We start from the raw sequence: 11,364 nt of genomic DNA, 5'->3' as shown, positions 1-11,364 counted from the left end.
GTCGGTGCCCCTAACCCCTGTGTTGTTCAAGGCTCACATATATATGAGTTAGAGAGAGAGATTAAAATCTGAAATAAAGAATTTCAAAATAAAGACAAAAAGGTAAGTAACCCAATTTTTTAAATTGTCAAAAGACTTAAACAGGTACTCAAGAAAAGAATACAATATATCCAAAGGGCCAATAAGCATGAAAAGGAGTATAACATCACTAGTAATCAGGGAAATGCAAATTAAAACCACAATGAGATACCATCAAATATTCACCGGGATGGCTAAAATTAAAGGAACTGCCATTGCTGAATATTGGCGGAATGTGAAACAACTGGAACTCTCATCTATTGCAAGAAGGAGCATAAATTAGAGCAACCACTTTGGAAAACTGTTTGGTAGCACCTACTAAAGCATATTACCTATAACTCAGCAATTCTTGGTAAATAGCCAATCAAAATGACTGCACGTATCTTCCAAAAGATATGTACAAGAAGGTTCATGAGATTGATTTGTATTAGCCCAAACTGGAAACAACTCAAGTGTCCATGAATAGTGGAATGGATAAATAAATGTGGCATAGTCATATAATGGAATATTATACAGCAATGAAAAACATCCTTTTGCTACATGCAACATGAACGAATTTCACATACATAATGCTTAGCAAAAGAACCCCCCCCCCCCACACACACCATTCTGAATGATGTTATTTATACGAGGTTCAAAAACAAGAAGATAGGATAAGATGACTTTCAGGGATATTATTGACTGGGAGGAGTCACAAGAGAGATTTCTGGAAATGTTTTACACTTTGATCTTGGTGGTGATTAAACAGATGTATACATATTCAAAAATTAATTGAGCTATACACTTAAGATTTGTGCGATTCACTATATGAAAGTTATACCTTAAAATACCTTAAAATACCTCCCCCAATCTCATACTCCCTCCAGCCACGACATATCTCTCTCTTCTACTTCATGGCCATGGTTGTCAAAAGATTTAATTGTACTCACTGTTTCTATTTCCCCATATCTCATTCATGCCTCAGTCAATTCCCATCTGGCTTCTCCATCTCCTTCAACCCACCACACAGCCTTCCCTAAGGTTTCCCAACGATATCACTCAGTGTCACAAAATCTAGGAGACATTTGTCTTCATCTTACTTGACCTCTCAAAATCATTAAACACTGTTGACTACATCTTCCATTTTAAAACATTATGTATTCGTGCTGTTGACATGGTAGCCAGGAGAGATATGTGGCTCTTGAACCCTTGAAATGTGGCAAGAATGACCAAGGTATTGAATTTTATTTAGCTCCCTAGGTGATTGTAATGTGCAGCCAGAGTTGAGACCTATTGTTCTCGTTACTCACCTAGGTAGATACCCTCATCCAGACCCATGATCTTAATTTCTAAACTATACTCCAATTTATAAAACTGGTTTAGTCATCTCCTCTTAACTCCAAGCAATATATCCACCTGCTGACTTGGCATCTCCTCTTCTTTGGGTCACCCCAAATTTAGCATCTGAAACTCATGATTGTCTTTCCTGTACCCCATCCCCTCTCAGTGTTCTCCACTGCAGCTCATGGCCCCACCCTTCATCCAGCTTTACAAGCCAGAAACCTAACAGTTTGTTCAATACCAACATATTTTATATTTAACCATATTTTCTAATAAACATCTCTTTAGTTTGCTTATTTTTCTCCTCTTAACCAACATTATTGTCTAAGCTACCATCTATCTTTTGCTTGACAACTGCAGTTGCCTCCTAGCTGGTTCCTCTGCTTCCACTCTTGCCCCTTAAAATCTTGAAAAGTCAACTAGGATGTTCCTCTGCCCCCTAAAAACTCCTTGGTGTCTCTTCCAAATTCTCTTTGAACATGGACAGACAGCCCTACATCATCTGGCCCCTGCTGACTTCTCCTATCTCATTTCCCATAATACCTCCCTCCCTCTCTCCATTCCAGTCCCACTGGCCTTCTTTAGGTCCCTCATACTCTTCCCAACATGGGTCCCTCTATGTGGAACTCTCTTCCCTTTTCTCTTGGCCTCCTCATCCTTCAGGTCTCAACTCCACATCACATCCTCAGAGAAGCTTTCCTGCTCAGGTCAGGTCCCCCTATTATCTGATATCACAGCACTATGCAACTCTCATTTGTAACACAACATTTTGTAATCATATATTTATTTGTGAAATTATTTTATTATTTTCTTGCACACATTCGATCTTGCCTGCTGGCCTGCAAGGTCTGGGGAGGCAGCCATGGCACCTCTTTTTTTCTTGGCTGCTGTATCCTTGCATCTGTGCTCAATAAATAGTCATTGACTATATGATTGAATGAAAATTTAATTTAAGCCTAGGACTAGTTTCAGAGCTAAAATGAAGGACAGGACCAAGGTCAGGGATAGGACCAAGGTCAGAGATAGAACCAAGGTCAGGGGTAGGACCATAGACAGTGTCTGGGACTGGAAGTTGGTTAGAAATAGCAGCTGGGGCAGAGAACCTGCCAGGTATGGATCCTGGCAGGGCCAGATGGTACAGCATTTTGAGAAACTGGCAGAATCTACTAAAGTTATATGCGAACCCTACGACCCAGCAATTCCATTCCTAGTAATATACCTACCATAGCAGTACTATTTATAATGACCTCAAACTGAGAACCACCCAAATGTCTTACATCAGTAGACTGGATTAAATAGTTTATTCACACAGTGGAATGAAATAAAACGATGAGACTACTATAGCTATAAGCAATAACATGGACGGATCTCACTAATATGGAGTTGAGCAAAAGCAGCCAGGCACAAAAGAGAACATGCTGTCAAATTCTATTTATATGAAGTTGAGGAGAGACAACGTTAATCTGTAGTGTCACAAGTCAGAAGTGTGGTACTCTGGGGGGAGTAATGACCAGAACTGGCATGGTGGGGGGATTCAGAGGTGCTGAGAATATCCTGTTTCTTGACCTAGGTGCTGGTTAGCTAGTTGTGCTTGTTGAGGCAAGGACTGGAGAACACAGGGAGAGAAGGGTTAGAGAGGAAGGATAGTGGGGTGCTCAGGGTAAGCCAGGAGAGGGAGCTCTGGTGAACACAGGAGTGTGGAAGGGGTGGCCCAGAATTTAATTTGGGAGAAGGGTTAAGGAGAGGTGTCAGCTTGCATGGCTCTTCCAAACCAGAAAGGCTGGAGAGAGGAGGAGGGCAGGATGCATAGTGTCTGGTGGAGATGGTGACTGGAGAGGAGGGAAGGGGACAGTGACTGAACCTGCCCCCCAGCACACATACTTTTCCTGGCTTCTTACTACTCTTAAACTTCTCCTCTGGGTCTGAGAAAAAGTTTTTAGGACTACTGGCCATTACACCTGCCCACCAGCCCACAAAAGATGAAAAAGAAGCTGGAGGGATGGAGTATTTCTGCACTAAGAGGCACCCTGCCCGAGAAAGCCCAGGCAGAGAGGTCTGGGACGCAGATGGCTGCTCCTCTCTGGGCACCTCATCCATTCTCTCAGCTTGAGGTGTAGCCTTGGCTATGAGGTGAGGTACCTACCCTCAAATCCTGTCACGCTGTGTCTAAGGCCATACAAATCATGGGGGTGTGTGGGGGGGTAGGGCTGAGCATGCACACACAAACACATGTACACACACAAATATACTTGTGTATGCTCGTTCACAAATACAACTTGTACACACACACACATACACGCATATCCATCCAAATAAGCCTGCATCATGGCAGATGTGTGTGCACACGCACACGCACACACAATCTCCCCTTCATGTTCCTCCATATCATCGTCAGTGATACCTAAGAAAGCTGACTTCTCATTGGCTCAGAGGGCAGCTGAGAGTCAAAGAACTTAGTTGGGGTGAGGGGAACCAAACAGGAGGCCCTTCTCCACAGGGAACAGAGGCTACATAGTGCCCCACACCCCTGGAAACCTTCGAGAGTTGTCCAGTAACCCCCTCCCCCCACAATTGTGTCCTGTATCTTTCCCCATGTGGTGGGGGGGAAGGGGGTGGTCTCTGCAGCAGACAGAAGAGAAGCTGGAAAGTAGTGAGGATAGTCTGAGAGAAGGCGAGTGGCTCCCACAAGCCACATCCCCAGAGCCTCCTTCCCCATACACCTCTCCTGCCCTGTCACCCACCACCACCCCTCCAGTTCCCTACTTCCAACTTTTGGAAGAATTCTTCTCTTCTCTTAGCACTAGGAAAGCAAGGAACTTGGGTGTCTCGTGTTTCCCCCTCACCATCACCCCTACTGCAAGTGTCTGGGGAGCCTTTCTGCAGTGGGGAAGAGGGCCATGGCCTCACCCTCTTGGCATCCTCCCTACAGCTGGAGGGCTGGCAGAGGTGGGGGCATCTTCCCAAGCTGTGACTCAGCTTGCTGAGTATTCATGCTGTGGCCAGTTTTGACACTTCGCTCATCAGGGACTGTAGGTCCCAAGAGGTGGAGAGAGAGGCTGGCTTCTGTGAAGGATGTTCCGTGAGAGATGTCTCCATGCCTCCCTCTGCCCCTCAAGCCACATGAGGGTGAAGGAGAAGGATTCTAGTAGTGAGAGGAAGAAGGGAGATGAGGAGGAGTCCAGCTATTTGGTTGGAACCAGGTGGCAAAGAGATGCCAGGCCAGGGTGAGTTGGGGGATCCAGATGCCCCTTATCCTGCAGAGCTAATGGGCCAGGGGAATGGAAACATTAGGAGACAGGATTTCCGAAACCTGGCGGGAGTGGGTAGGGGGAGGGGGGAAAGGAATGCAGTGAGAGACAAGAAGGCAGTTTTTGGTCCTGCACTGAGTGACCAGGACTCAAAGGCAAGGAAGTTTGATGAATTGAGGTGCTGGATCCCCAGGAATTTGGAGGCTGGGCTAGGGAAAGAGGGGAGGAGGCTGGGGATCTGGGAAGCGGGAGGGGACTGGAAGTGGACAGAGGCAGCTGCAGTTTCCTAGTTGCTTCCCAGTAGTTCCTTTCAGTTCATTTCCAGTTGTTTCCAAGCCATGAAATTCTTTCCAGGCGAGATAAGGGGACTGCCTGCCCCACCCAGGGTGTGTCACGTGTATGGGGGGGGGGAGGTGGTTCAGATGGACAGAGAAGGGGGAGCCTGGAAGGGGGTGGACTGAAGACTGAAGACGGAGCCCCTGTGCCCCTGGAGGCATCGCTCAGTCATCCCAGCCCCGCTGAACCGTGAGTCATGGGTGCAAAGCTCTCGGCCAAGAACAAGCTTTAGGATCCTCTCCACAAGCTCTGCCCAGACCAGGGAGTCCTGACTGCTCCATTTCAGCATTTCTTGAAGGCTCAAGATCTCCAGTCTCCCTCCCAGGCCCTGCAACCCACATGCTGTCACCTGGGCTGTCCCCATCTAGATGCCCAAAGAAGCTCCTTCTGGCATCTTCCCAAGCTCTTGCTCATCTGTTCCAGCTAGAGCACTTGGGGTTCCATCATCACTTTCCTCCTGAGGCTTAGCTGGCCACCAGCTCAGCCTAACTCCTGCTTTCCCCCAGTCCAGCACATCCAGAGCCCCACCTCACCAATAACCACCTCCACCCTGGTGCCACCATCCGATCCTGTCCAAACCCTGCTCCTCCACTCACGCACTGACCCATCTTCCAAGATGCTCCCTCCACAGGGAGTAAAGTCCCCAGTGCACGGTCCTATTTCCTCTGCCCCAACAGAAAGTCCCTGATCTGGGGGCTCTGCCAACCTTTGTTTGGGGTATAGGGATAGGATACAGACCCCCACTTCTCCCAACTCTTCCCTCAGTCTTGCCAGAGCTCTATTCCTTACCTGGGCAATGAGCGAGCGGCTGCAGTGCCTCTGTACCTGTTCTATTCCCAACCTCAGGAGGGGGGCGGTCCTCAGGGCAGAGCAGGGTGGGCTCCCTGGGGCAGCCCTGAGCTCTCTGGATGTCCCTTGCTTGTTCCCTGCAGCGGGGGATCACTGAGCTGCGACCCGTCTATCGGTCAGCCAGCGACAGTGAGAAGGAGGGAGCCTGCAGCAAGCAGGGGGAGGAGAAGGGGAGGACCAGCATGAGGTCAGGGAGGGGAGCGGAGTTAGGGCAGGTCCTCCCACCCCTCCCGCCCCTGCCAGGCCCTCCCAAGTCATCACATGCTACCTCTCCTGTCTTCCTGCCATCAACCCCCACACACCCCCACCCCAGGTCTGGGATCACAGAGTCCCACAATATCTTCATCTCACCCCCTTCATCCCTCGTCCTACTTCCCATGTTTTCCCCATCCTATTTTCCTCTTCTTTTCCACCCTACTTTTTGCCCAATTTGGCATCCTCTGCTCTCATGCCATTTCTCCTTTCTCTCCACGATTTCTCCACCTGTTGCTCCTGTTCGTAGGCCCTTTTTCCCCTCTCTAACATCCTTCCCCATGGTCAGGCCCTCTCTCCTCCTCCCCTGCACATCCCCTCCCACTTCTTCCCAATTGCCGTACTGCTCCATCTAGTATCTTGTCCTATCTGTCTGGTGCCCAGCACAGCCTCTGTCCCCCCACCAATTCTCTCCTGGCAGTGTGGGCAGGAGAAAACCTCCTCCCAAGCCCAAATCCTTTTCCAATGCGGGACCTTCTCAGGGACTTCTTGTCCCCCACCCCTATCCCTGCCCCATTGCTCCCACCTGTGCTCTGTCTTGTGGTTGCCTACCCTCTGCACTTGACCTGTCCTGCAATGCCTCTCCCTGTCTGGTTTGCCCAGTCTACCTCCTCTTCTCAGTTTGGGATCACCCTGTTTATTCTTTCACCTCAGCAAAGTCCTAAAGAAATGGCAGATGAGGCTTGGGGACTAGCTGGACAACAGCTTGGCCGAACACCAAGACATATAAGACTTGGGAAGGCATTTGGGGTTCAGGAGAGACAGCGAAGGGAAGCCTGAAAGTTAAGAGGAAAGTTTAGTGGTGAAGGAAGAGCCAGAGGCAGGACGCAGGAATGGGGTAGCGGCACAAATGGCAGAGTGAAGTTGTGGAAAGTGGAAGGGGGCTAATGTGTGGGGGCTGCAGGGAAGTGGGAACAGGGGTAGGGAGAGTTGGGGCCCGGAGGAAAAGGGCATTTGATCTCAGGCAGAGTGGGGAAGACCAACACCAGAAGGTGAGACAGCAGACACGACCACATAAGGCTGTTGGCTGTTTCTCTGGCCCCATTTCCCCTATGCTTGCTGCCCTGATGGGGGCCTAAAAGGGAGACTTTTGATGCAGAGGAAAAATAGCCAGGCTGAGGGAGCCGCGATCCCAGGTTTCACACCGAGGATAGAGTTCTTGCTACCCCACTACAAACTTCACCATTGAGTAGCTGCACCAAATCACAACTGAAAGGGACATGCAGGAGCCTGTACGTGCCCGATTCTGCCACTTAGGCTGGGGCAAAGGTGTCTGCATCCCAAGTCAGAGCCCCCTGGTCACAGGTGTGTGGTGTTCCTGAGTCAGGATACATTGGACCAGCATGTGGCTGTGCCAGATGCCCAGTCGGCTCCCTGTGGCTAAGGACAAAAGCTCACATGGGCTCTAGCAAGGGTGTCCCTGTGTGTATCCATGTGTCTGGGTGTGTGCGTGTGTGGCTGTTTTTCCTGGCTTTGATGGGGAAGATGAAGTCAGAATCTTCAATAGAGCTGGGTTCAGCTTCCTTCCTCTGCCTTGGCCTGAAGCCCCCAGAGCCTGGAGTAGGTAACAGCTTCTGAGATCTCTGGGCTGGGGTGGGGGGAAAGTAGATGACAGGATGGGGGGCTGAAACAGCATGACTTGGGGACAGCAGACTGCACAGAGAAGGGCATTTCTGATACCCCCAGGTTTCAGTAATTATGTCCCATGGTCATAACCACTTTTTTTTTATTTTGGTCCTTTGCCTTATATGTTGGTTTTATGATTTAGTAAGTATGGCCACCATAATAAGTATAGTTGACCCAAAGAGTGGCCAGATCATGGAGAGAAGCAGGAGCTAGAAGGATGGCCGAGGGGTGTTTTGGAAGCCCACTGCTGGGGACAGGTGGAATGCCAGAATCTCAGAGAAGAGTGAAGGATTCCAGAAATTTACAAGCTTACAAGGCATTTGAGGAAGCCATTGGAAGCTTGACAGATATAATTCTAGGTTCTGAGATAATCACTGTTTAACCTTTGATTCCCCTGGATTTAAAACCCAAGGAATACAAATTTGAAAGCTCCTAGGTTTCAGGCTTTCTTCTCTCTCCAGGAGCTTATGTCTCATATATGTTTGCATCATCAGAAAAGCATCAGGCCTTACATAGAGTAGGTACCTGATAAATGCTCGTCGATATTAAATTGTAAATTGACTGGAAGACGATGGGGAAAGTGTGTCTGGTAGGGAGCCCCAGGCATGAAGGCAGGGAAGCCTAGTTGTAAGAGCAGGGTCACTGTCACTGGGGTGTCCCGGGTGACAGGTAGAAAGGTCTGGGTGCTAAGACCTGTCCATGTGCTCTGGCTGATCTTTGAATTCTCAGTCCAGGTGTCTTCAGTTCTGGGCCTCCATCCTTGAATGAACCTCCAAGTTCCTGTCCTGATCTCAAGAAGATAAGGAATAAAAGACATAGAAAGGGAGGAAAGGGAAATACAAGGAGAATGGAAAGAAGACAAAGAGTAAGGGCAATTAAGGGCAAGGACCTGAAGGATAAGGAAAGGAGAAGGAAGACAGGCCAGGGGCTGCGATCCAAGGAAGCAGTCCCAGAGAGGGGAAAGACAAAACACATCTGTACTGGGCTTCAGTTTACAAAGCACTTTCCTACACAGTGCAGGCATTTTATTAATCCTACTTCATGGCTGAGGAAATAAAGGCTCAGAGATGTTAGGTGACTTGTCCAAGGGACTTTCCTGGTGGTGGTAAAGGTGGGCCTCAACCCAGGTTTTCTGATTCCAAAGCCTGTATTCTCTCCCCTCCCTGAAGAAGAGCCCTGGAAAGATTAGACTTAAGGCAGAAACAAATGAAGGGGCTTCTGGAAGAACTAGTTTGAGAAGGAAGGATGGATGATCTGGATTTCTGAAATTTCTTTCTGCATCCAATTATTATGTAGATTCGGTTAGAAGAAATTGCCAAGTATTAAACAGGGGGTCATCGGGATCTGGGAGTGGGAGATGGTAGGAGGAACATGAAGAGAAAAGACTGAACCTGAGATGAAAAATGGTAGAGAATTAAGAGGCTCGGAGGAAGCAGAGCCACAGGAAGAAAGATTTGGACCCTCAGAACTTCCTTTGCCTGGAGACATGGGTGTGGGGAGAAGGGAGGAGGGAGGACATTTCTATCTCGTGACAAAAGAAAGTCATACAATTGTTTTGTTCTCTGCTCTGGGGTGGGTGGGCGCCCTATTTACCAGAGGAACCGAGGTTGCTGTGGCAACCACACATCTGAGCCCCGGAATCCAGATGTGCTGTATCCAGAAGCCATAGCAGAATGATGAGGCAAACATTAGGCTCTCCAGTCCTGGCCCCCACAGCTGGGGAGAGCAGAGGATTGGAGTGGGAAGCAAAGGGAGAAGGGGGAGGAAGGAGGAGGAGAGGGGTGAAGTGGGGAGAGGAGAGGAAGTCATGGAGAGGGACAAAGAATGTGGACAAAGCAGTGGAAAGGGAAATGGAGGGAGGGTGGCATGAAAAGGGAAGAGGCGAGCACAGGGTGAGCAGCACAGGGAGATAAGACCAAGAAAAAAAAAAAAGGGTGAAGCAGAAGAGGTGGAAAGGTGGAAGGGAAAAACACCAAAGCAGCAAAAAACAAAAAGATGAACAAAGAATAATGGGTCAAAAAGAGGTGATAACTCGTGGTGAGGTAGAGGGCAAAGGAAGGCAGGAAAGAAATCTAGAGAAAGGAAAGCAGCAGAACATTAAGATAAAAAGGGCCTGTGACAGGAAGGGCCAACAGAGGTACAGGAATACTGAGGTGGCCTTGGATGGGGGCTGTGGCTGGAGATCCTCATGGGCCCAGAGGGTGGCGGCCCAGAGACTGCCCAGCCTCAATCCACCATGGCATACCCACTCTCCAAGCCTCTTACCCTTCCTACTACCCCACTCCCTCAGCCAAGAGTGTGACTTCCAGTTCACACTGAAGTGCCAGCTGTCCACTGCCACTCAGCCGGAAAAGCTGCATGCCCCACCCCTAGTCTGAAATGCCAACATTTCTGGCACTTTCTTGAGCTAGGGTCAGAAAACAGAAAGACTGGTGGACAATGGAAGTGATAGACCCAGATGGGATAAAAGTAGACTAGAGAAGAAAAAGACAATATAAAAAAGGAGAAATGTGTGTCTACTATGGACCGGGCACCACGAATACCATCTTTCATCTTCACGTCAACCCTGACTAGTAGATAGGAGTATCCCATTTTACAGATGAGGAAACTAAGGCTTAGAGTGTTTAAGTTACATAGCAGGGACATCCACTAAGAAAAACCACTTCAGGTGATCTGCCTCCAAAATCCTTGTCTTCCTTGCACTCGTTGCTTGGATAAGGCTCGAGGGACCTTGGGGCAGAAAGACCTTGGGGCTGGCTGAGGAGCCAGGGCTGCCCTCTGGAGGGAGGAGAGGCATATTTCCTGGGAGCCCTAATTCCAGGTTGCCACAGTTACTCAGCCTGTTTTCACCCCAAACACAGTAATGGGGAGGAGGGAGCCTGGCTGGACACATGAGGTTCTTCTCCACTCCTTCAGGCCTGGGCGTGTGGCCCAGGTGGCCCCTGTCCAGTCATCTGGGCGTTGAGCCCAGGCCCAGCCCACATCCTCCAACTGACCCAGTATACTCCTGCAGGGCTGGGCCAGAGGCACTGCTAGGCAGGAGCTGCTGATGGGGATCCCCACAGGTTGAGTGAGACTTGGGCCTTCACCCTTTGTTCTACTCCCCTTCTTCCTAATTAGAAAGCACAGCCTTTTCTGCCAGACCCACTCTTGTTTTCTTCCTTCAACTGGACCAAGTCTCAGTCTCCTCCAGTTCAGAGCCAAGAAGATGCTCAACATCCCCCTTCCCTCCAAACACCACCCCTTCTCCACTGTGGCCCCTCCTTTCTGGCTCACAGCCCTTTGGCCCCAGCTTGGTTGTTTGTCCTGGAAAGCGAGGGAAGGGAGGGAGGACCTGTTAGAATGCAGGGGACCCAGGGAGGCTGCTCACCCCAAAGGGCGTGGGGCCCCCTGTCCTTCCTGTTTACTCAGACACATTCCAGGGATCTGTATCCTCCTGGCTGTCACATCATGGGACATCCCTTCCTCACCCAACACCTCCCACAGACATCCCAGTGTTGCATGGGCGGGTACAAGAGGATGACATGAGGTCTGTGATCCCACACCCACCCCACCCCAGAGCCAGCTGTCTTCAGTGCTTAATTCTCTGATATACTTGCCCTAGAGAAGTCGCTTTCTCTCAGATTTCCTGTCATGAGCCAGGAAGCAGCCACCA

At 49.4% G+C, this 11,364-nt stretch overlaps 1 protein-coding gene across 1 annotated transcript in view; it reads right to left on the bottom strand.

The window, feature by feature from the left end:
* The window catches only part of TNXB (tenascin XB), a 56,200-nt gene extending 50,229 nt beyond the window's left edge, over positions 1–5,971 (bottom strand). The window contains 1 exon segment of the mRNA XM_011379907.2: positions 5,772–5,971. The gene's annotated coding sequence lies outside the window, so the exon portion shown is untranslated.
* Positions 5,972–11,364: the final 5,393 nt, after the last annotated feature.

The sequence above is a fragment of the Pteropus vampyrus genome, unplaced genomic scaffold, assembly GCF_000151845.1.
Source record: "Pteropus vampyrus isolate Shadow unplaced genomic scaffold, Pvam_2.0 Scaffold378, whole genome shotgun sequence".
NCBI classification, from domain to species: domain Eukaryota; kingdom Metazoa; phylum Chordata; class Mammalia; order Chiroptera; family Pteropodidae; genus Pteropus; species Pteropus vampyrus.
Note: the sequence above shows the minus strand (reverse complement) of the source record. Positions and strands in the feature narration are given on the sequence as shown.